General features: G+C 46.5%; 1 protein-coding gene across 2 annotated transcripts in view; it reads right to left on the minus strand.

Moving 5' to 3' along the window:
* TACC1 (transforming acidic coiled-coil containing protein 1) overlaps positions 1 to 23,643 on the minus strand; it is an 868,514-nt gene that overhangs the window by 595,413 nt on the left and 249,458 nt on the right. For both annotated transcript variants that reach the window (XM_069617927.1, XM_069617926.1), the window contains exon 2: positions 19,840 to 20,026. The gene's annotated coding sequence lies outside the window, so the exon portion shown is untranslated. The remainder of the gene's footprint in view (positions 1 to 19,839; positions 20,027 to 23,643) is intronic.

Below are 23,643 nucleotides of genomic sequence, written 5' to 3' on the forward strand. Positions count from 1 at the left end.
ATTTCTTCCTAAGGTGCCTGCTGCCACATGGAGGGGCCTCTGTGCTCCTCCTTCCGCCCCCTTGTTCGGACCGCCTGCGTCACCTCGTCGCCACTGATGCGAGGAATACAGTACACAACACACAGCGAGTTGGTCAGGAACACGTTTATTAGATAAGGAGCACAGAGAGCAGCAAGCACCTCTGCCCAAGCTCCCCTTCAACTGCGGACTGTGTTCCAGAACCACTAACAAAATACTCGACCATTTGGATAATCCTATAATATATAAATTAGAGGGTCACAGCAATAGGAGTCTGTGATCTTTGATTCCAATAATTTTACTTAAATAATCAGACACAAGCCACCACCACAATGGCAAAAAGACGGCCATCCACCAGGTGTGGGGTCTACATGCTCCTTCTACACAGATCAGCAGGATGGAAAGCCACCTCTGCCCATTTACTGGTGCCAGGGAATAGCACAGGTTATGTGTGAACAGTTGCTCAAGATGTTTGCCACTTACTGAAACTTCAGAGACGATACTTTGCAGTGAAGACGAGTGCCCTGCTAGGGAATGCGCTGGGAGATGAGGGGCAGAGAACTATAAAAAGGCTTGTCCGTCGTAGTGCCACCAAGGTGGACAGTGCCATGTGCACCTTCTTAGTAACAAAGCAACTTTCTGGCCTGCAATTTGATATCATTCTGAGCATCATTCTTCAGAGACCGATTATTTATACAAGAACGCAAGGCACACATAGTTAAGTTAATTCAACTAATCATAGTCATAAAAATTAGCCAAATGAAAAACCAAGAAACGAGCAATCATAAAGACTACACTGTACAAAGAAAGGATCACAGACATAAAGGAAGAGACATACAATTAAAAGCCAACATCTAAACATGAACATTCTATTTTGTATAAATGTCACAATGATTTAACGAAAAAGTATTCTAAGCAAGTTCATCATGTCAATATTAGACATTAGTCCCCGCCGAGGGTCAATCAGAATGTAACAAGCATTCTGATTGCCCTTGCCAGGACATTACCCGGCCGGGAATCCCTCACATGCACGTACGTGCCTGTGTTTGTTCCCAGCGGGGGGCGTGGCAACCCTTTAGCCAATGAGGAGGTTCAAAACGGGGAAATCCCTGCTCTGAGCCTTCCCAAGGCTGGAGGCTGCCTTCGTCCCCCGCCGGGGACTCGGGTATGTTTTTTTCCCTCCGCCCTCCTCCCCTCCCGTTCCCAGTGCGTCCGCTCCTGAGGGCTGCCATGGAAATGGAAAACAGACTATGTTTTCTCTTTCCTGGCAGCCATTTTAGTTCACTTTTTTTTTCCTGTTCTGAAACGGGGACAGAAAAAAAATGCTATTAGTACCACATTCTAACGGGCCGGGATACTAATGGCAATAAGCCCCTCGACGGCGGGTCAATACCACCCACGGTAATGCCCCGGGTGCCTGGGGCGGTATTGGCCCGCCGTCTCGGGGCTTATTGCCACATTAAAGGTCGAGAATCATGGCCACTGTTCTACATAAAGGGTCAAAAGTAGATGCCCAAAGTCTTTCAGCATATAACCATGATAAGGAATGCGTCTAGGGACATTCTTTATCTGGTTAAAATATTTTTTCTTTAAATCATTGTGTAATTTAGAATGTCAATTAATGGTTAGATGTAGGCTTTTAATTTGATATGTCCTCTTCATCTTTAAGGAGCAGGCATTCATGAACATCAAAGAAGAGGATTTCCAAGCTCTATGCTTGCAATGTTTCCCACAGAAGAGGCCCGCACTCATGCATTGGAGCCACCCTTATGCAAAGTCAAGTTCAAGAAGATCACGTAATCGCATGTTCCTCAAAGACACGTCTCCAATCACACTAGTCAGCAACTGAGAAAGAAATATTTGTGTGTGCACGGGCAACCACCAATATCTGAACATCCATATGGGGCCACATACTTCTGTTGGCTTACCTACCACACGCCCTCAGTCCATATTCTCAGTCCAGAAGGAACAGAGTCTCTGACCTCATGGCTTGCTAGGCTGGCAGCCACTCTAAGAATTGGCCATCAAAGTCAACCACATACCAGGATGGATGAACAGTCAAATTGACTGTCTCTCCAGGTTGCCAATGAGAATACGAGAATCAAGTCCACTTCTTGAAAATGAGTGAATAGTGCCACATATCAGAGATGTCATTAGCGACAGTGGAGGCAATTTGAGTGAAGGTAATTAGAAGAGATCTACCAACAACGACCACATCCTAGAACGGGTCAGGGGATATGCCATGCAAGAATTCCCAGATGATCGAGCATTAACCCATCCACTACAGCCCTACTGGAAGATAGCAGCAGAAATCTCAGGAGAAACAGGCTGATCACAAAACAGGACAAGATAATTCCACCTGGAAGCATATGGTAGATAGTAAATTATATGACACAGGAAGGGTATCACACCCACCAACATATCAGTCAGACACCTCTGATGCAGGAAGTTGCTTTTCAAAGCTCTAGAAAAACCTTGGTTTGGATTTCATAGGACTATTGGAAGACATGAGCCCCGAATCTAGATATGGAGTAGTGTTAGTGAAACTCACCATACGAAATACGCAAGTTCCTAAAAGACCAATACAAAGCAGATCCTCTATACACCCCCCACACCCCAAGGGAAAGTCCAACCGATTAATTAGTAGGCTCTAACTCAATGCAATAGTGGTTCAAGGAGTGGATAAGAGTGCGTTATCCTCTGTAGGGGGCTCACAGCATATCCCCAACTCCTTCATGGTGGGCACCCTTTCCAAATGAGGAGCGGTAAGCATTGTTCCAACTTGGTGCCTCCCTGGATGGTCACTTTCAGGTGTGAAACTGAAACTGGTGTCAGAGAAATATTGTACATGGTGAATATGAAACATGAAACAAAGAAAACACAGTACGATTCACAGCACCCACTCAGACCGTTCCATGTAAATCCAGAAGACATTAAACAGGTGACATTGCCCATGAACAACAAAGAGACCGTCGTTTTGGTAGACCATACTTTGAGAGTCCAAAAAGTTCTAAGAAACTATGGTCCTCATTAGGAGTGTTGCGGTAAGGCAACAACGGCGCCGGTAATGCTACCAGCGCCGCTGTTACCTCGCCGCAACATTCGGAGTTCTGCTTGTGGGGCCGCTCTGTACGCGTGGTCAGACTAGATGTGCAGAGCGGCACCCACTAGCAGAACAGGATGGTAGCAATAGTCCTGTTATTAACAGGACCGTTGTTACCATCCTCCCCATTCCCATTGAGCCCCATGGGGGCTCAATGAGAATGGGGACATGACGGATCCGGGTCCCGCAAATGGGAATTACCGGGCCTGCAAAGGTCAGAATGGCCCGGTAATTCCCATTTTTCGGGACCCAGACCCGAGTTTGGCGGTAGCCATGCCGGTAAAAACGGCATGGCTACCTCCAAACTCGTAATGAGGCCCAATGTTATTAATGAAGATGGGAAAACGTGAGATTTCAGATCGAGTAGCCAGGTAGGTCCATACTGACAAACAGCCCCAGAATGTAACCTCATCCGATGAACAAGACAAACCCCTCTGATGAAGCAGAGATCACAGGAATGCCACGGAAGAGAGTGAAGCAGCAAAGCATGCAAAGAGAACGCAGATAAAGAGAATGCCCGAGTGGAGAAAGTGGAGCAAGTCTGGATCGATGTGATATGCGATATAACTATTGAACAGAATGACTCAGTCCACCACAAATCCTCTTGTGGAACAAAACATCTAGGGAACTATGGTACGGGAGAGTGATATGAATTACAAAATTACCGGTGCCTAACTTCCCGGCCGCCGGATTTGGAATAGCCCGGTGGCACCGGGAATTCATTACGGGTCTGGCTTACCGGCAGACCCGTAATGAGGCTCATTGTGACCTGGCCAAGATTAAACATGTTGATAAGTACTCTGCACAGACTATGCAATGTAGTAATGCTTGTTTATCACAAAAGGAGGAACTGCATGGTCCAGTGATTCTCCTTCTGCAGAATATGGCTGCCCGTGCGGTCCTTCATCCTCCATATAGTGCGCATATGAATCCCATCCTACGTCAGCTACAGTCGAACATTAAAACTCCCCCTGTATTTCTCCTTGGCCACAGCTCCCCGGACCTTAGCCATTTGATGGCAATATATATACCAATGGTTTGAGACTAAATCACCACAGCGTTTCAACCACCACTACCGGTAGAAGAAGTACACTGGATACCACGACGAACAATGGTTCAGATCACAACTGGCACCCCCAGGCCCTCTAGAGGGCCTCTAACAAGGTTAGTGCTGCCCTCACTTGAAAAAGAGACTGCTTTCAGCTTCTAGTTAACCTATACCCATCTGTCCTGTGATATCATTTAGGACCTTGCTTTTTATCAGTTTTTATCAAACTTCCTAACTCCAAACTTCCTAACTCTCTCCCTTGGCTGTCCCTCTCTGGCTGGCCTCCTGTGGCCCTCTTCCTGCTCCTACCTGTGAGGCTAAAAACCTCAGCATCATCTTCGACTCCACACTCTCCTTCTCTCCTCACATCTCTGATATCTTTAAGAAGTCACACTACCAACTATACCTCCTCAGAGGTATTCTTCCTTTCCTCTCCTTCCCCCAGAAACTCACTGTCTCCAGAGCTCTGGTTCTCTATAGGCTGGACTACAGCAACAGCCTCTTTCTAAATCTGCCTGCTTCTACTCTCCGCCCTCTGCAACTCATGCAAAACAGGACTGCAAGACTTGTCCTTGGCCTCAAGCCCAGGGAGCATATCTCTCCAGCACTGAAATCTCTCCACTGGCTCCCAGTGGCCGCGAGGATTAAGTTCAAAACCCTTTGCATTGTCCACAAGGCCTTCTGGGGCCCGGGGTCTCAATACCTGCAACTCGCTCTTTGTAAATATCTTCCTTCTCAAGCTCTTTGCTCCTCTGCCTCCAACTCCCTCAGGGTCAGTCGCTTCTCAAAGCAATGAGTTGGTGGTAGATCTTTCTTCGGCTGGGACCTCCCTCTGGGACAGCCTCTCTGCCTTTCTGAAACTTGAGGAGAACCATCTCCAGTTCCGAAAGCACCTCAAGACATTCCTCTTTGCTTCAGCTTTCTCTCTTCGTCTCCCTTGCTGAATCCCTGGCTGAAACTGCACTGGTCAACTGGCTACCCTCTGATCTCGGGCCCAGGTCCCCTCCCTGCCAGTTGCACACCTGTACTGCCCCCCCTGGCAACACTTGCACTTGGGGTCTGATTTTGTATCCCTACAGCCCCCTACCAGCACTTGCATACTTGATGTCTGCACTTACCCTTTGCACTTGCCACCAGTTGGCTGCACTTTTAAAAAGGGAATAGGGTTTGATCCATTGTACTGCACTGCCCCTTCCCCTTGCACTTTTCCTCTCCCCCTTCTCTGCACTTGCGCAATCTCAATGTCACCCGGCCTAGTAAGATCGCTGTCTCTCTTCACTTCGTTCCCCCTCCCTTGCCTTGTCACGCCTTGAAACACTTGTGTATAGGTGTGTTATAAATGCCATATCATATCACATATACGTGTTCCTCCTTTAGAGAGACACAATCCGAGGCCTGGGTTAAAAAGGCGCGCTCATCCATAGCCGAAACGTCTGTAGACTAAGCACCAACGTTACTGAGGGAAGCTGCAGTGCCCAGCACCCGCATTGCAATCAATGACCGAGAGGTGGCGCAACTCACTGCTCTTTTCGAGTATGCAGATGGTGCACCTGTCCTAGTGCTGGCAGTGTAGCTCCTGTTCTCTCAATGTGAACGCAGGCAAAAAAACTGCGTTGGGACGGGGGCCGGGCCTCTATGTGGGGTTGCAGTCTGGGACAGCACCCTTTGTGATCCTCTATGACGGCTCCGGAGGGTCTCTAGAACCACGATATAACGTCCTCTGTTTATGTACAGCCAGGGACGATCGCCAGTCCGCTTTCTCTGTTTAGAGGTTAAGGGGCAGGGGCACAGGAAGGTGGGGTTACCACCAAAAGAAAAGGAAAGTTCAGCTACAATAAAGATGTTCAACAAGCCGCATTGCATCTGTCATTATTACATGTTTTATTAACATGGTCTTAAACTCCGACAATGGTGACAAGGAAGCTGTAATACCCGAGCTTTTCCTTTCTGTTTTCATTGCCGGATTCGCGTGTCTGTCCCTCAGGACCAGCCACATACCACACGCGTGACAGGACTGGCAGCAGACACCGCAAGCACACGTGGCACTCGCCCTGCAACTCAAAGTGGCCTGCAGTGTCCGGGAGGGCTGCCGGCATCAGAGACACCATTTCCTGGCCAGCACGTTTTCTTCTTTTTCTCATAGCTCTCAACTCACCCGCTTTTGGCGGGTCCCGCCAAAGCATCTACACACCCGCCCACCCGCCAGCTCATCTGTTTCACCCGCCTTGGCAAAGGTGGGAGCTACGATTCATATTTTTGCTGGGACCCGATTTCGAGATCCCGAAATCGGGTCCCGGCACGACTCTTCCTGTGCGAATGGAGGCGTGAAAAGCAAGTGTCATGCTTTTCACGCCCCCATTTCCTCCCCCTTCCCCTCCCTGGCGCTCTCCTCCAATGAGAGGATTGTGCCTGGGAGCATACCCCCCCACCCCCCTCCCGTAAAAGGTCAGCGACATAGAAGTAGGACTGCCGTTTCATGTTTTTACGGCAGTCCTACTTTTATGTTTATGGCCTTTCTGGGTTTTCACCCGCCTTGGTATCAAAAAAGGTTGAGAGGTATGTTTTTCTTCATTATGCACACTGCACTCCCAGCCCACCTCCTGCAGTGTGGGCCTGGCAGCTCACGCTCTGCTGCTGGGAGTGGTGTATTTTCACTACAACGATGTCAATTTGCCAGCATGCAGCCTAACACCCATCATCTGCAGCACATGCCACTCGTCTGAGGGTCCAGCAACACAACATCACAGAAGAAGGTGAGCACATGACGAATAATCACCCATTGTCCTGCACACCACCACCATGTCTGATAATGAGGCAGACAGCAGCTCCTCAAGCCAAGCCTCTGCCACCCTTGTACCCAGTCACTCTCTGCCAAAGAAGAAAGTAGTCATGAATCCTTACAATTGCAGGCCGTCCCGCCTTTTGACATGTCAGATACTAGCAGCCTGACACAGCGATGGACCCGATGGTTAAAAGAGCGAAACATCTACATTGATGCAACAGGGGTGAGGGAGGAACGCTGGCTCAGGGGCATCTTGTGACATTGTGTTTGAGATGCCAGAAAGCACAAGCAACACATTTCAAGGCATCATCACCTTGCTAAACAACTATTTTGCCCCACTAAGGAACATAGATTAGGAACGCCACATTTTTCATATGTCCATGCAAGAAAAAGGAGAAACGCTTGACAATTTTGTAATAAGACTGTGCAAGAGAGTAAAATACTGCGATTTGGAATATTATTCCACAGAAGAAGCACTGAAATCTCAGACAATTGCTGGTTGTAAATCGGCTGATTTCCGCACAAAAATGATAGCATAAGTCCAGGTCATTGGAGAAAATCTTGCAACTCACAAGGGCAGATATGGCGCTGTCACTGTAAACAGAATCATTGAGCAACATCAAAATTACGCAGACAGCAAAGCGCACATCTCTGCCAAATGCGATCCTCTGGAAAAGAGCATATGCAAGAACAAAAGAAACTATTCATTATTTTTTTTCATTTATTGTGCAATAGTAATTATAAAGGTTTAGCACAGTAAAAGAAACCATTCATAATACATCATTTTATATAATAACAAAAGAAATGTTAACGTTGTGGGTACAATTTCTCTCATGTAGTCGCACGTCCCGCGATAGGACACAATTGTGACAAATGTGGAGGTGAGAATCACTTTCAGTCAGTGTGTAAAAACGTGAACTACATCCATAAATCTCCTACTCAAGGGGAGCACAACAGGAGACAAGAAGATTCCCACTCCAGGCAGTGGAGGTCACCCACTAGCTGAAGACTTTGATCTACCAGCAGGAAGCGAAGAGTCTCCCCATAAATACAGGCAGCAAAGAGGTTGGAGGGACGACACCCATAGGAGACTGTCGCCGGATGACTCAAGAAAAAGATCAGCTCGCCACAAAGTAAGATACATAGAGGCCTCACCCAGGCGGCACAATGGCTCAGACTCATCATCATCCAGTGGGGATCGGAAAAGGGACTATGTACATGCCATAGGTAACAAGACTGCAACTGAATACAGCCCAACGTTACTGCTGCAAATAAAAGGAAACCCTAGTGAATTCCTAATTGACACAGTAGCCACAGTCAATGTGGTAAGCAAAGAAACCTACCAAAGGACTCACAAACAAGAAGACACTATAACCACCTGACATTGACATCTACCCTTATGACACAAATATGGCACGCACCTGCAAGGGCATGTTTAAGGCCACGTGCACATACAAGGACAAAACTGCAAAGGTGACAATATATGTACTCGGAGGTTAAGTGCCCGGAGGCAGCATTCTTAGTTTCAAGGTCGCTATACAATTGGGACTTTTGCACATCATGTACCAAATCATGACTGTACACACCGCAAACCCAAAAGACATGATGGTGAAGATATTCCTGTCATTAATCGAAGGGCTAGGCAAGCTGAAAGGAAAACAGATTAAATTACATATTAACCCAGAAATCAAACCACTGGCTCAACATTATATTGAACATCCAAAGGCAAGTAGAAGATGAAATACAGTCACTCCTTAACCAAGATATTATAGAACATGCAACTGGACCCACACCATGGGTATCGTCCATCGTTCCAGTTCCCAAGAAAGAAAACAACACCATTTGCATCTGTGTGGATATGAGGGCACCAAACATAGCCATTGAAAGAGAAGACAGGTAGCACAGAGAATGACCGATATGATGCACCTGCTGCATGGAGCAAATATTTTCTCGAAGTTAGACCTCAACAAGGGATATCATCAACTTGGAATTACATCCAGAGTCCCGCTATATAACTACTTTCTCAACTGATCTAAGATTGTATCGCTACAAGTGCCTTAGTTTTGACGTGTCTAATGCAGCATTTTTCAAAATGAAAAACACCAAGTCATCAAACATATCCTGCAATGTCTGGACTATAGCGATGACATCCTTGTATTCTGAGTAACACAAGCTGCTCATGATGATGCCTTACACCGAGTTTGCATGGCGCTGGAAGAGGCCCATCTGACCCTCAATGCTTCAAAATGTGAACTAAGCAAAACCTACACTCAAATTCTTTGGGCATATCTTTTCTCAAGACAGAATGAAACCCACCGTAGACAAAGTTCGAGCACTGGTTGAGGTGCCCATGCCCACATCAGCAGTTAGATAATTTCTAGGCATGCTGAGCTATTGTACCAGATACATCCAAGATTTTGCCTCCATAATAATGCCGTTGCGTCTCCTCACGGGCAAGGATCAGGATTTCACGTGGTCCACAGAGTGTGAAGATGCATTCCAGGAAATCATCTGCATACTGCATGGCATATTATGACCTGGACGTGGAAACGGAACTGACCGCCGATGCAGCCCCGTAGGTCTAGGGGACATCCTTGCGCAAATCAAACGAAATTTAACATCATCCGCTGCCACATCGGCTCGCCACATTGCAGCCTATGCCAGCCGCAGTTTATCCCCTGCTGAGTGTGCCTATTCGCAGCCTGAAAAAAGAAGTCTTGCAGTGGTCTGGGCATGTGAGCATTACCATCTATTTATATATGGGCAGAAAGTTACTGTCGTCACCGACCACCAGGCACTCACCACCATTTATGGCAAACCTACAGCCAAGGTGCCACCTCGCATTGCACGTTGGGGGCTATGACTCCAAGTATATTCATTCACAATTGTACATCGCCCAGGGAAGGACAGTAATCCGGCTGATTTCCTATCAAGGCAAGAAGAGGCACAATCGGCAAAAGCTGATCAATATATCAAATACATTGTCAGCAATGCGCTGCCCAAATTGCTCACCATTCCTGAGCTACTCGACGGCATGAAACAAGATCCAGTACTCATGGCAGTGAAAGACAGTGTGTCCTCGGGGAGATGGCATGATTGGAAGAAAAGAGGAATGCCCCTTTCCGAGATGGAACAAACAGTGTTTCAAACATTTCACCTACTGAAACAATCTCTATCCATATCCTCGGAAGGTCTGCTGCTGAAGGAAGATCGTATCGTCATCCCAGCAGGATTGCCGGAAAAATGTCATTGCCATGGCACACTTGGGACACAGGGGAATTGTGTCCACCAAAGGCAAATTAGAACCAGAGTGTGGTTTCCACAAATGGACATGAAAATCGAAAAGATACTTGGACACTGCATCCCTTGTAAAGCGGTCGCACCACGCACCTTCCCACAACCACTGAAAATGGCCTCAATGCCGTTACAAGTATGGGACAAAGTGGCTGTTGACATGTTTGAATCCAAGCCAAATGGCAAGTATGCCTTGGTCATCATCAATGAGATGTTGAGATTCCCAAAAGTGCACCTGATATGCTCGGCAGCAGCACACGCAGTCATCCCGGTGTTGGACAAGACATTTGATGACTATGGCATCCCTAGCGTTGTAAAGTCGGACAATGGTCCACCGTTCAGTGGGCATGATTTTAAAATGTTTGCTAAACATCTGGGTTTTCTATACAGGAAAAACACATGCTTATGGCCGCAGGCAAATGCCGTGATTGGGAGATTTACGACCAACTTAAAGCGCACACGACAAATATGCTCTATCACGAAGGGGTTGTTCATGCAAGCCATCTGCACCCTTCTCAGAGACTATCGTAACAGACCATAGTTCCACAGGGGTGTGCCCATCGGAACCGATGTTTGGCAGAGTACTCTACCGCAAACCACTGACAAGGAAGTGACAGTAGGTGCAAACACAAGAGCCAGAGGCAAAGACAAAGAAAGCAAGGAGAAAATGAAGAAATACGCTGATGCCAGGAGGAAGGCAAAAGACACTGAGATCAACATAGGAGACCAGGTGCTGGTCCTCCAATCACAAAGATCTAAGGAGGTGCCGGAATTCAGCCCTGACCATGGCACACGTCAAAGGATCCATGGTGACAGCAGCAAGCCCAACTGGTACAGTCACCAGAAACTCATTGTTCTTCAAACCGATTGACAGTACTGCAACTCAAAGATGCGAGACCCCAGCTGTCACCGAAAACTCCTCTGACAGTTGTTCAGATTTCACATATGGAGATGTAGACACTGATGAGAACGACAGTGACAGCGAAAATTACACCCCAGTGGAACGAAGTCCATCCAGAAGAGCCATTCGCAAACCTTCCGGATGGATTGAAAGAATGGATTGAAAAGAGGATCTTCTAGTTTAAGGTGGGGGGAGATGTAATATCCTCGGTCTATGTACAGACAGGAACATACGACCGCCTGTCTGTTTTCTCTGTTTAGAGGTTAAGGGGCGTGGACACAGGAAGGCGGGGTTATCACCAAAAGAAAAGGAAAGTTCAGTTGCAATAAAGACGTTGAACAAGCCGCATCGCGTCTGTCATTATTACATGTTTTATTAATATTGCCTTAAACTCCGACACACTTGCTCTAGGAGTGCATCGCCCGGCAGATGTACAGTCCTCACCCACAAGGCCTGATTGCCCAGGCGCAGGTCTTGTTCAAATTGCAATGCAGATCCCTCATTTGCATGGGGCGCTCCTGCACTGCTTTGAGTGCATATTCGCAGGTTTGCAGGCAACTCTCTAACTTGTTAAGATCCTTTTATGCCACAGTAATCAACAGCAAAGCGGTCTTATGGAGCCGAGGCCATGTCTGATACAGGGTCATTGTGACCCCGCCAGAGATACCGAGACCGTAGTCGAGAGCAAGAAAGAGGAGCAACGATAAATGTAATAATGGAGACAGGAATAATGAAGTGACGCGATACATTGGGATGCAGGGATGAGCAGGGGATGAAGGAAGAGGTGGTGTCATTAATTGTATGTATGTATGTGTGTTGTGCGATGGTTTGGAAAATGGTCATGGTGAAAGAATAAGAAAAATAAGGTTCCTCAAGGAGCTAACTATTTTCCAGTAAATGTAGTTTACCGAAAGGCTTCAGTTAGAAGGGTTTCTGAGTATTGCAATAACAGCTGTTATTAGCCAATTTAATGGTATTATATGTATCGACTTTGGAAGGATGAAGGGCCGAGTCAGCCCTGCAGGTATTCGAACCTACAAAGTGCAGGCTTGCCACATGTCGGGCGTGAGCACTTAACCCATGAGCATTCGACCTGAAAGACTAACATGCATATTTTCTGTATTCAAAATGTGTCTGTTAATTGTTGAGGAGCTGTGACTACTATCCAATCACAAGCACGTGTTCTGGCCATTTAGTTAGTGGACTAGTAAGTGAAATGGAGCTGTGTCTAATAGAGGCCTAGACATGCACGAAGTTTATGTTTTTCAAAGCCCTAGGTCTGGCCTAATGAGAACTGGTTTCGCTCCAGTAACCTATCAATGTTATGGGAATAATGGCTTAACTGGTGTTATATCGTAAAGATGTTTATCTACCTTTGAAAATCTAGGCCGAATTCGCACCATCATATTTTGTTCGCTAAAGCAAGATTAGCATACGCTGGAAACGATAATGTGAACGGGTAATTGTAACTCTGTAGTGGCTTCAATGTAGGATGATAACCATGCAAAAAGTTGGCTTAGTTTCGATAATCTACTACCTCCCTTCACTGAACAGAATCCCGAATTCGGGGGAGGAGGGGGTTCAGTCTTGTAATACAAGCGAATTTATAAAGCCCTGCGGCCAAAGTGCCAACCAACAGTGAGTTATAAGTACAACAAGAGAACATGATAAAATAGCAATACACTGCAGCTTGGTGGCTGGAAAGTAATCAAAAGGAGGGGGTTGGAGAGATGGTATAGCGCATTAGCTTTCAAAGTCCTAAAGACTTCGTCGTCAGATGGCGATCACAAACTGGAAGGGGTAACCAAAAAAAACGCAAGCTCAACATTTCTTTCACATGGGAAAAGAATCTTCTGTTTAATCTCCAGTGGGTATAGGAAGGGCACGCATGGAATAAAGTCACGGGACGCCCACCTTCTCCACAGAAAAGCAGAACTGGGATCAGGCACGACACAGAACAGCACACATTGAAAACAATTCTTTGAAATTCTAGCAGCGCTGGGAGTTACATTTTACTTTCACAACACAGATGCGCTTTATGTGATCACAAAATTAGGAGCAAGTCATCTTAAAGTATGACCCGGGAAGTTTGAAACACATATCCAAGATTTTGTAGGGCAGTCTTAATGGATTTTAAAGTGTATGTTTCATTTGAAGGCCCCGGATGTGCGAGAAAGAGAGAGAGAAGATCAAACAGAAAGTGGGATTTTACTCTACATAGGTGGGCATTAAGTATGAAAGAGCAGAAGTGAGAGGAAGCGGTGGTGGGAGGGGGGGAGGCACCCAGTAGCAGGATTGTCCGGATAGGGCGTCTAGAACAATCAGTGCGGCTAGATAGCGGAGAAGCCAGCCCGTGGAAGCATTTGTAGACAATGCAGAGGAAACTAAAGTGGAGATGGACAGGAAACTTGAGTCAGTGAAGGAAAGAGAAGTAAGGACATAGAAGCAGTGGGAGGAGAAAAGAAGAGGACACAAGCAGAAGCATTGAAGATGGAGTCAATAGGTTATAACCAAGATGTAGGTTGAGAGGCCAAAGAGGAAGGAAGAGCAATTGTCAAGTCAGGAGAAAGGTAAGGTTAAGACAGTGGTCGAAGTGTACGAAAAGAAGTAGTGGAACTATGTTCCCTGCTGGTCTGCCCTGCTCCCCACAAACACCATTCCTGTGCCCCCTCCCACACACAATCCAAACACCCAAACAAACACACCTGCTATTTATAGGAATGTGCAGTGCAGTGCACTTAAGTAAAAGCTTCAACTTCTTCCTACACTTTTATTTTAAAACTAAACCATTCCAGAATGGTTTCTTTTTTTTAAAAACGTATAGGAACTGTGCCGCCCACTTCGACCTCTGGGTTAAGATGAGAGTTTTACTTTTGGGGACAGCTGTAAAGGGTCAACCTTTGTAAAGCCGGTAACAACTTGTAGGGGGCAATTTTGAAAATTGGAGACAAACAGGGGGATTTAAGAAAATGCCAAGATTTACAAGCAGAAAGACGGAAAGGGGGGAAAACGACAGAGCAGGGAGGGGAGCATGCATGTGGTAATGGCGATAGAATTTCTGTTTATAATTTAGCGTTCACACCTGTGTTCATGGCTGGTTGTGGTCATTAACAGCCTGCCAGCCAGAGCCAAAGAAGGCCTGAGAGAAGAGAGGGCCTTGCACGGGTTATGGGCTGTTGGTGGCTATCACCGCCCGTGAACATGGTTGTGAACGCTTTCAGACTCTAGCCTTGTGGGAAAGGGGAAAGACATTCCCTTTCATGAAAGGGGAGCTTCCCCAATTCAAAATGGCTGCTATAGACGGGAAAAGACTTGGGAGAGATTCTTTTGTTGCAGTCTAAGGGGGCTATGTGAGCAAAGTGAGAGGTGGGCAGCCGGAGGATCAGGTAAGTGGATGAGTCAAACTGGCATGGACAGGGAGTTTAGGGCTTGGGGGGGTGGTGCAGCGGGAGGAGGGCAGTGCTGGGCAGGGGAGCAGTGTGAGGAAAATGGTGCCTGTAGCATGGGAGAGCCAGCGGCTCCCTCCGAAACCAGGTTTTCTTTGTGTATTCAAGCCCAGTGTTAGAGGGTGCTGATTGACTGCCTTTTCTGTGCTGGGTGCCAATTGGAATTAAGATAAAGAGAGTGAGATCACTCAGTGCTGAAAATCAAAAATAGTGGAAAATAGCAGGGTGGAGTTAGTCACAGAAGGAGGACAATTAAATGAAATGACAAAATGAGTTTCATACCGAATCCTTTTTGTCAGGGCCTGTAAACCATCAGAAAGTCCTGCTTATCTAGCTCGTATGGCTTTTGGCTTTCCATCTGTATAAAGTGACTGTCATTAGGATTGAACTTGTCAATCCACAAACAGTACATTTCATTTCAGGTTTTGAAAGGACCAATAAATGCGTCAGTAATCTTTATTGACATTTTTTATATGTACAGAGTCTGTGGAAAGGAAGGGGTGGTTTGGGGAGGAGGTGATGGAAAAAGAAACTAGGCAACAGAATCACCAAAACAAAGAGGAAAAGCAATTGGGATGTGTGAGAGGGGATATGGTTTTCGAAGTAGGGATGTGTGTTTCTCAAATGTCATACGTTACTGGCAAGTATGAGTGTAGGGCTCAGGAGGGTACAGATCGGTTTAGAGCAGAGTTTTATTGTGATGGCAATATCTAGACCAACAAAGCATGGTACTAGATGCAGTTAGATGGTGAGTGGTTGTGTGATAAACCTAAGGGGTACCCAAATGGGCCCTAGTAGTGTGTCGGCTTTCACCAGATTAGCTTGTAAGAAATAATCCCTAAAACAAGGGAGAACACTGGGTTTGCCAAGCCAGCCGACAGGAGTGTCGGTGAAAAGAGTTGGACGTGTATAGAAGTTTCCTTGGGGTGAACATGGAGTAAGTGGAAGAGAAGACAAGATGGACTGGTGTCTAGTAAGACTAGGTTCTGTAAACTGTGAGCTAGGTATACTTCACTGTAACTTAATAAAATGACATTCATAACAAAATAGCTCAAACAACCAGATGTTCCAGTTAGGAAGACAAGTCGAGTCCTAAGTAGAACCTTTTTAGCCCCTGGAAGGATAAGCTCAAACACACACACTAGATACCCAACAGCACCAGCCTCCAGATCAGACCGAAAGTAACAGCAGAGTGAGTTGCCTCCTCATTAATGCTCATTCTGTGTCCAAATGCAACATCTACTACCTACTTCTTTGAGGCCGAACACATTTACTGTTTGTTCTTCCCGATTACTCTAGTCAACCTCATCAGCAAGAGGAGGGGATGAATCACCTTCATAGACAAGATTACCTCAGAAATGACATTAGCCTCCACTAGCAACCTGATTATGAATCCTGTCTGTATCTTAAGTCATGGATACCATGAGGATTTTATACTTGACCAGGCGGCTTGTGCTTCTGTTCAAAGTGCTTAAGCACACAAAGCTTGTCTTTAGCTCAGCCGAAGTCAAACTTGTGAGCCTTCCACAGTGTCATGGTGAGCCTGGACAAGTTGAAGCCATGCCAAAATAACAAATACCAAATACAGATGGCAAAGCCCTTCTACTTAATCCCCTAGGCCCCCCAACAATACTTGGAAATATTATATGTCACAAATCCGAATTTGCGAAGATTGCAACAGCTCCCTGAAAAGCAAGGAAAACAACTTCAGCTTGTTTGGCTCAGCAATAGTCAGGCATATGAGCCTTCCAGTGTCATGGTGAGCTGAGGCATGTTGAAGCCATGCCCACGAAACACAGCAGGCAAAGCCCTTCTACTTGCTCCCCTGAGCCATGAATGCTCAGGTTCTATAGATGGGGAAAGCTGGAAGGAAATATGGGCACATTTAACTGAGGGTAGGATTTCTGCCACAGCTTCCCTGGGAGCAGAATACCTGGTCCAGGCTTTCTGGACATCACCGAGATGAAGGCCCGTGGTCTTGAAACTTTTTTGGCTTGGGCCCTCCCTGAGCAAAACATGGGCAGGCCGCCCCCCAAGAATATGCCAAATGGCCAGTAAGTACAAATGGCTATGAACTATTATGCGCTGTCGCCCCACCCCACTCCCACTATAGACCCGGGGCACCCCTGCGTGCTCCCATCACAGTCGCTGGGCACCCTCATCCCACTCCTAGCCCAGTCCCTGGTTTCTACCCACCCCACCACAGTCCCTGGGCTCGCCCCACCCTGCTCCCACCAAAGACCCTGGGCTCTCCCCACCCTGCTGCCATCTCTATCCCATGGCTCCCCAGACCCTGCTCCCAGCACAGTCTCTGGGCTCCTCCACACCACTCCAAGCACCGTCCCAGGGCTCCCCCCATGCCCCGCGTCTCCTGCCCCACTCCAGGAATAGTCCCTGGGCTCCACCTACCCCACTCCCTGCATAGTCCCAAGGCCCCCCCATCCTCGCCAAAAACAACCCCAGGGCTCGCCCACCCGCTCCAAAAACAATCCTAGAGCCCCCCACCCACTCCAAAAATAATCCTACGGCCCCACAACCGCTCCAAAAACAACCCCAGTGCTCCCCCACCCACTCCAAAACCTACCCAAAAGGCCCCCACTCTTTCCACAAACAACCTCAGGGCTCCCCGACCCGTTCCAAAAACAGCCCCAGGGCCCCCCTCCTTACCTCATATAATCCCAGTCCAGTTTCATTCCTGCGACTGGATTCAAACAATCTGGAAGCGCACTGTCTGGAAAGGGACAGAGAGCGCGTTTCCAGGTTGTCTCTTTCCTGGGTCAGCCACTGCCCCTAAGCGTGGCCCGTCACATTGAGCATGTGCGGCGGGGGGCCATGTTAGGACGGGACATGTCCCATACCACTGTGGCTTTTGCTTTCCTCCCTTTTCTTTGGTCATATCAGGGTGGGGTCTCACGCCTCCCTGGGCATCATGCTACGCCCCACCACCCCCCCGGGGTGGATGGTGCGCCCCACAGTTTGAAGACCTCTGTCTTATTTATTTATTTACATTTGTATATCACACAAACAGCCCTTGGGCATCGTGGCGCTGTTACTTGAGGGGAACTTAGTCTTAGGCGGAGGCTGGGTGTTTATGGGAGTAATTTACATAATCCAGTCATTGACTAGCCACCTCAATCTGGGGTGCAGTTACTGTGCTCTGTTAATAGGGGGCATCATGTGAATGTTAGTTCAAAACAGGTGTGTAGGGTCTAGTTAACAAGTTACATTTCAGGCCTACATTCTGTTCCCGTTTTTGATTTTTTGGGGTTCTTTTCTCATTTGTACGTTTACGGGGGAACTACCTGCTGCCTTATGTTTGCTTCAAGACTCATGAACATTAAACATTTAATGCAAAAAATCATAATTAAACGTCAACATAATAGAACATGACCTAACCAGCTAGTATAAAAGGAAACCGACATGTTCTCTCCCCGCCCCTGAAACAGGGTTAATAAATACATGAAAATGCAAGTTAAAAAAACCTATATAGAGACCCTGCAGGATCTCCATTGCGGGTGATCAGGAGGCGGGATAATGAGTGCTCTGGACTTGGCACCAGCAAGGACTGGTAAGTGTGCATTCAGGTGTGGGTGTAGGGCGCAGTGTACTGAGCTTCTCTTGGGCCTCGAATTGCAGGCAAGTACCGGTGGGTATTTATTTATTTAATTTATAAAGTGTACAAACAAACCGACGGCATTGAGGCGCAAGGTAAGGCCTGCATTACACGCTCTTTGATGGCTGAGCACGGCTGCCCAGCTATTAATACAATTTGTGACAAAGTAGGTAGGTCACTTTATACCCTTATTAAGGATTTACCAAGTAAATACTGCCTCCGTTATTCTCTTTAGGGCTAACAGGGCTCGGATAATTAATCAGAACTCTCATTAATAGAAGGCTCCTTCTCGTTCAAGTCACGTAGGATTTTATTAAACCACAAACAAATTCACTTGTAGAAAAATGGATTCATGAAGATCTCTTAATGAATCATTCACGACTATTGGCTTTACATGATCAAGGCTGCCATTTCTGGGGCAGGCCCTTGAAGCCGGCATAAATACTTCATGTACATGCCCACAAACTACTGCCTTCTATTGCTGAAGCAACTTATACCAAAATAGATTTATTTTATAAACATTTGATTGCACCAAATCAAGATGAAGGGTATAGTTGGCCCTTAGTACAAGATTCCTTCAAAAGGAGCAAGTGCTCCATTAGACAAAGCAAAACTAGTTTTCCTTGTTTACACTTTAACAAGATAAGTGTTCAATCCCTTTTAGAAAAAGACATCACATTTTTTACTTTTTGCATTACATTTGAAAGCAGGTTTTCTTGGCCTTGGGCCCCAAATCTCAATTCTCTCTTTTGCAGTTGGCAGAGGATAGCATGGGATGGAAGATTGCACTGCCCCTCCTATCTTCTCTGGTACCTCTCCTATTCCAATCATCACAATTATAAAAGGAGAAAGTCAACATCCATTAAATGTTTTCAAACATTTTCATTTTCTACAATGCATAGTTTTGCAGATCCTGCTGGAAGGAGCAGGTACATGTAATGGAGAGAGTTCCTTTAACATTAAGACATCAATAAACATTATGAACCGATGAAGACAATGAGGAAACTGCAATTTATGCTTGTGTGCCAAACGAGGGACGAGCCAAGTACCGATCCAAGTTTGGGACCTAGTTGAATGCCGGCGCATCAGTGTTTTAGAGTTACTAGCATGGTATGTATTCCCCTTCATGGCTGGTGTAATGGTAATGGTCCATTATCTCATGGTATATTGTATCATGTTACATTGTGTTGAATTTGTTGGGCACTTTATGCAAGAGTCCTACTCCAAGCGATAGCACAGAGATTGTAAAATACCATGGAAACTACTTAGGCTCCTCACAACAAACAGAAGGAACAAAGACAGAGGAGTCATTCCTCTTTAGGAGAAGTGAACATAAAGTAATGCAGGATATAGGACAAAGGCCCATCCAATCCAAAACGGCTGTCGCATGTGATGGTGTTCACCTTGATCTTCTTTCCCTGTAAATATGGTTAAACATACTTATGAAGGAGTTTAATGTCGATCTGCGCCTCCACGGATTTGAAGGCTACATGAATAAGCCAATGATGATAGATTCTCATCAAAGCACAAACGGGGTAATTTGTTCAGCATTTTACTTCAAAATTACAGAAAGCACCCTGTGAATATTTTTATTAATCCCCTAGATCGTTTAATAATAAAGGATTTAAACTTACCTTGTCCCTCCTCGACGCTAAGCTTCAAGAAGTTAGGATGGCTTCTCGTGACCATATACCAGTTTGCAGAATGTTGACTTCAAAGAGAAATGTGCTGCTAGCACTGGGTTGCGTGATCAGTACTCTGCCAGTTGTAGTCCCAGACTGTGTTGTTTGATGGCCTCAATCAGCTTGTGAGAAGGTTTGCCTGAATAGGACAGAAAGCAAGTATAAGTGACTAAACTTGAACTCCCTAAGCTTCGCTGGTTGGTTTGGTGGGGGTTTTGGGAGGTTGATTGGAGAGACTATTTTTACAAAGTTTACACATCATTGTTTTAATTGGCAATACATACTGAAAATAAATATATATATATATATATTGATGACAAACATTAAGCCTTAACATCAGAATCTTTCAATACGTTTTCATCATTAAACACAATCATTCATTACAGGTATTGAACAGGCAACATGCTTACAGTACTATTTAATGTTGTAATTTTTTGTTATTGGTGCAGTAGTGCATTTCATGTACATTGACCTATAGCATAAAGTAATTCTAAACATCCCTCCAAAACATTAGGTTTTGTCATTACATGTTTAGAGCGATAGATGACCTATGGAGATAAAGCAGGTAACTAAGATCGAAGCCCAGTCTTCTTGTCTAGATACGTTCTGCAGTGTATTAAGCAAACACCTTAACATTGTATTGCTTACATTACTGCTTACATTACTTTACAACCGACAATGCCAATGCCTAAACTAAACATTCAAACATTTAAATGCACGCTGTGGAATCCCGCAGCAGAACACCAAACAATCCAATAGGAAACCAGTCCGAAAAGGTAGAGACAAGGTCTATTTCCAGACAGAAGGGAAAGAGAAACTGACATAGTATCCATTCCCAAAAATGTGCCCATCCCCCCAGGGACAGATACATCAGGGCTTTTATAAGGTTTTAACACAAGGAGCCTTTTACAGAAAAGTCAGAATGATACATTGAGTTAGTTGCATTAACAATTAACTTCCTAATGGTACATCCTTCGGGTTTGGAGGGCATGGCTTTACAGCACCATTCGAGATAAATACTCTTCCGCTTGGCCTACCCATGTGATCCAATCAGAGCCTCTAACGGGCCTTTTTCATTACATGAAATAAAGCCTGGTCCAGCACCCATTGCCCACGAAACTTCCATTCCGGTTCTCATGTGGCATGGACCACCTTCAAGTAATGACACTGAGTTGGTAAGTGGGTATGCCTGTACCCTGGACAGCGCCTGACATAACATTTGCACAGCTTTGTGGGTTCGCGTACATGCCATCCAAACGGCTCTCTACCTGTGCCACCGCCCTAAACACGACTGCAGGTGCCTGATCATCTTGCATCATGGCTGTGGGTTTGCGCTGTGCATGTCTGTTGGAAGTCAATGGCTCATGCAGAAAATAAATGCTGTGGGTTCGGACAAAGTTCTACTTTGGGTATTTTAAATCAGACACGTGGAATGTTTCTTTCCTCAGTTAGAACAAGTCTAATTAAAATAAATAGATCTCTTTTGTATTAAATCCAAGCAGATAGACTAAGTCCCACTATAACCATCACGATGGATCACAATTTGTAAACATTTCATATGTCACGCCCATATGTCCCAAACGCAGGACATCCTGTCCACCCTCTCGTCTCTCTTCCTCCTTCCTCTACTCTCTACTCTCTACTCTACCTCCGACCCACGTGTGGCCATCTCTCCTCCCTCTTTCTCTTCCTTTCCTCTGTTGTCGTCACCTGACAAAGTTTCTAGACATGTCTGATCTATGAAAGTCTTGTCAAAACAGGTTCTTCCCTGTTATTTCAAAACCATTAGGGACCACATTGACACCCTCGCTCCTGCCCTGGCTGACCTCTGCAAAACTTCCTTTGCCACTGGAGCCTTTCCTTCCCCCTGAAGCACTCTCCTGTGGACCCTCTTCTCAAGAAACCCTCAGCCGACCCCTACTGCCCGGCTAACTATCGCCGATCTCCATCACTCCTTTCCTGGGCAAACTCCTGGAAAAGCTGGCCATCTCCCAGCTTAATCTTCACATTGAATCTGTTGGTTGTCTCCATGACCATCAGTCTGGCTTCAGAGCAGCCACAAGCATGGAACCTGCTCTCCTGAAAATCTGTGAAGATCTGGTCTCTAACCTCGATTCTAATCTCCCCTCTGTCCTCATCTTACTCGATCTCTCTTCTGCCTTTGACACGGTCAACCATGCCATCCTGTTCCATCGTCTCCGTGATAACCTGGGTATCACTGATCAGGCCCTGGCCTGGCTGACCTCGTTCTTCTCTGATCGACCCTCCCGGGTCCAACTTGGGTCCTTACTTTCCTCTATCTCACTCTCTACCTGTGGTGTTCCCCAGGGGTCTAACCTCACTCCCTAGCTGTTCAACCAATACCTGGAACCTCTTGCCCACCACATTGCTGCTCCCTGCTCCAACTTTCAGTGCTATGTGGATGACACTCAGCTCATTTTCAGGCTCCCCTCTGCCACCTCTTCTCCTCATCTCTGACTGTCTGTCTGCTATCCAGAAGTGGTGTGCCACTAAAAATCTCTGCCTTAATGCCAGTAAGACAGAGATTCTCCTCATCGTCTCATCTGCAACCTACATTCCTGTCACTATCTGGCTGGCCTCCCTTGGCCCGCTACCTGCTCCCACCTGTGAGGCTAAGAACCTCGGGATCAGCTTCGACTCCACACTCTCCTTTTCTCCTCAAATCTCTGCTGTCTAAGAAGTCAGACTACCAACTGCACCTCCTCAGAGGTATTCTTCCTTTCCTCTCCTTCCCCCAGAAGCTCACTGTCTCTAGAGCTCTGGTTCTCTCTAGGCTGGACTACTGCCAGAGCCTATTTCTAAATCTGCCTGCTTCTGCTCTCCGCCCTCTGCAACTCATCCAGAACAGGACTGCGAGACTTGTCTGTGGCCTCAAGCCCAGGGACTGTATCTCTCCAGCACTGAAATCTCTGCATTGACTCCCAGTGGATGCAAGGATTAATTTCAAGACCCTCTGCATGTCCACAAGGCCTTCTCGAGCCTGGGACCCAATACCTCCAACTCTCTCTTCATAAATACCTTCCTACTCAAGCTCTTCGCTCCTCCACCTCCAACTCCCTCAGGGTCAGTCACTTCTCCAAGTAACGAGTTGGTGGTAGATCTCTTTCTTCAGCTGGGGCCTTGCTCTGGAACAGCCTCCCTGAAACTTGAGGAGAACCATCTCTGGTTCAAGAAGCACCTCAAGACATTCCTCTTTGCTTATGCCTGCTCTATTCCTCTCCCCTGCTGATTTCCTGTCTGATACTGCAATGGTCACCTGGCTACCCTCTGATTTCGGGCCCAGGTCCCTGCCCACCCAGTTGCACACCCGCACTGCCTCCCGGCAACTGTTGGTCTGTATCTGTAACCCTACACTCCCCATACCTGTACTTTTGGACACCTGCTGCCTGCACTTACCCTTGCACCTGCCACCCGCTGGCCGCACTTCTTGTTATTGTTTTAATCCCATTTACAGCACTGCCCCCTCCCCTTTCCCATGGCACTTTTCCCCTGCCCCCTCCCCTGCACTTGAGCAATCTCAATGTCACTTGGCCTAGTAAGATCGCTGTCTGTCTCCTCCATCTGCTCCCCCTTTGTGGCCTTGTCGCGCCTTGAAACACTTGTGTATAGGTGCGCTACAAATGCCATATCATATCATATGTATAGCTTATCTGAAATGTCTTCCTCCCTAGTATCGTTTTTCACAGTAAAATGTTCTGATCATTTGCCGAAGAGATGAACAGTGGTGCAGCGTCA

This window comes from Ambystoma mexicanum, chromosome 10 (genome assembly GCF_040938575.1).
Source record: "Ambystoma mexicanum isolate Mex_15411 chromosome 10, UKY_AmexF1_1, whole genome shotgun sequence".
Taxonomy (NCBI): domain Eukaryota; kingdom Metazoa; phylum Chordata; class Amphibia; order Caudata; family Ambystomatidae; genus Ambystoma; species Ambystoma mexicanum.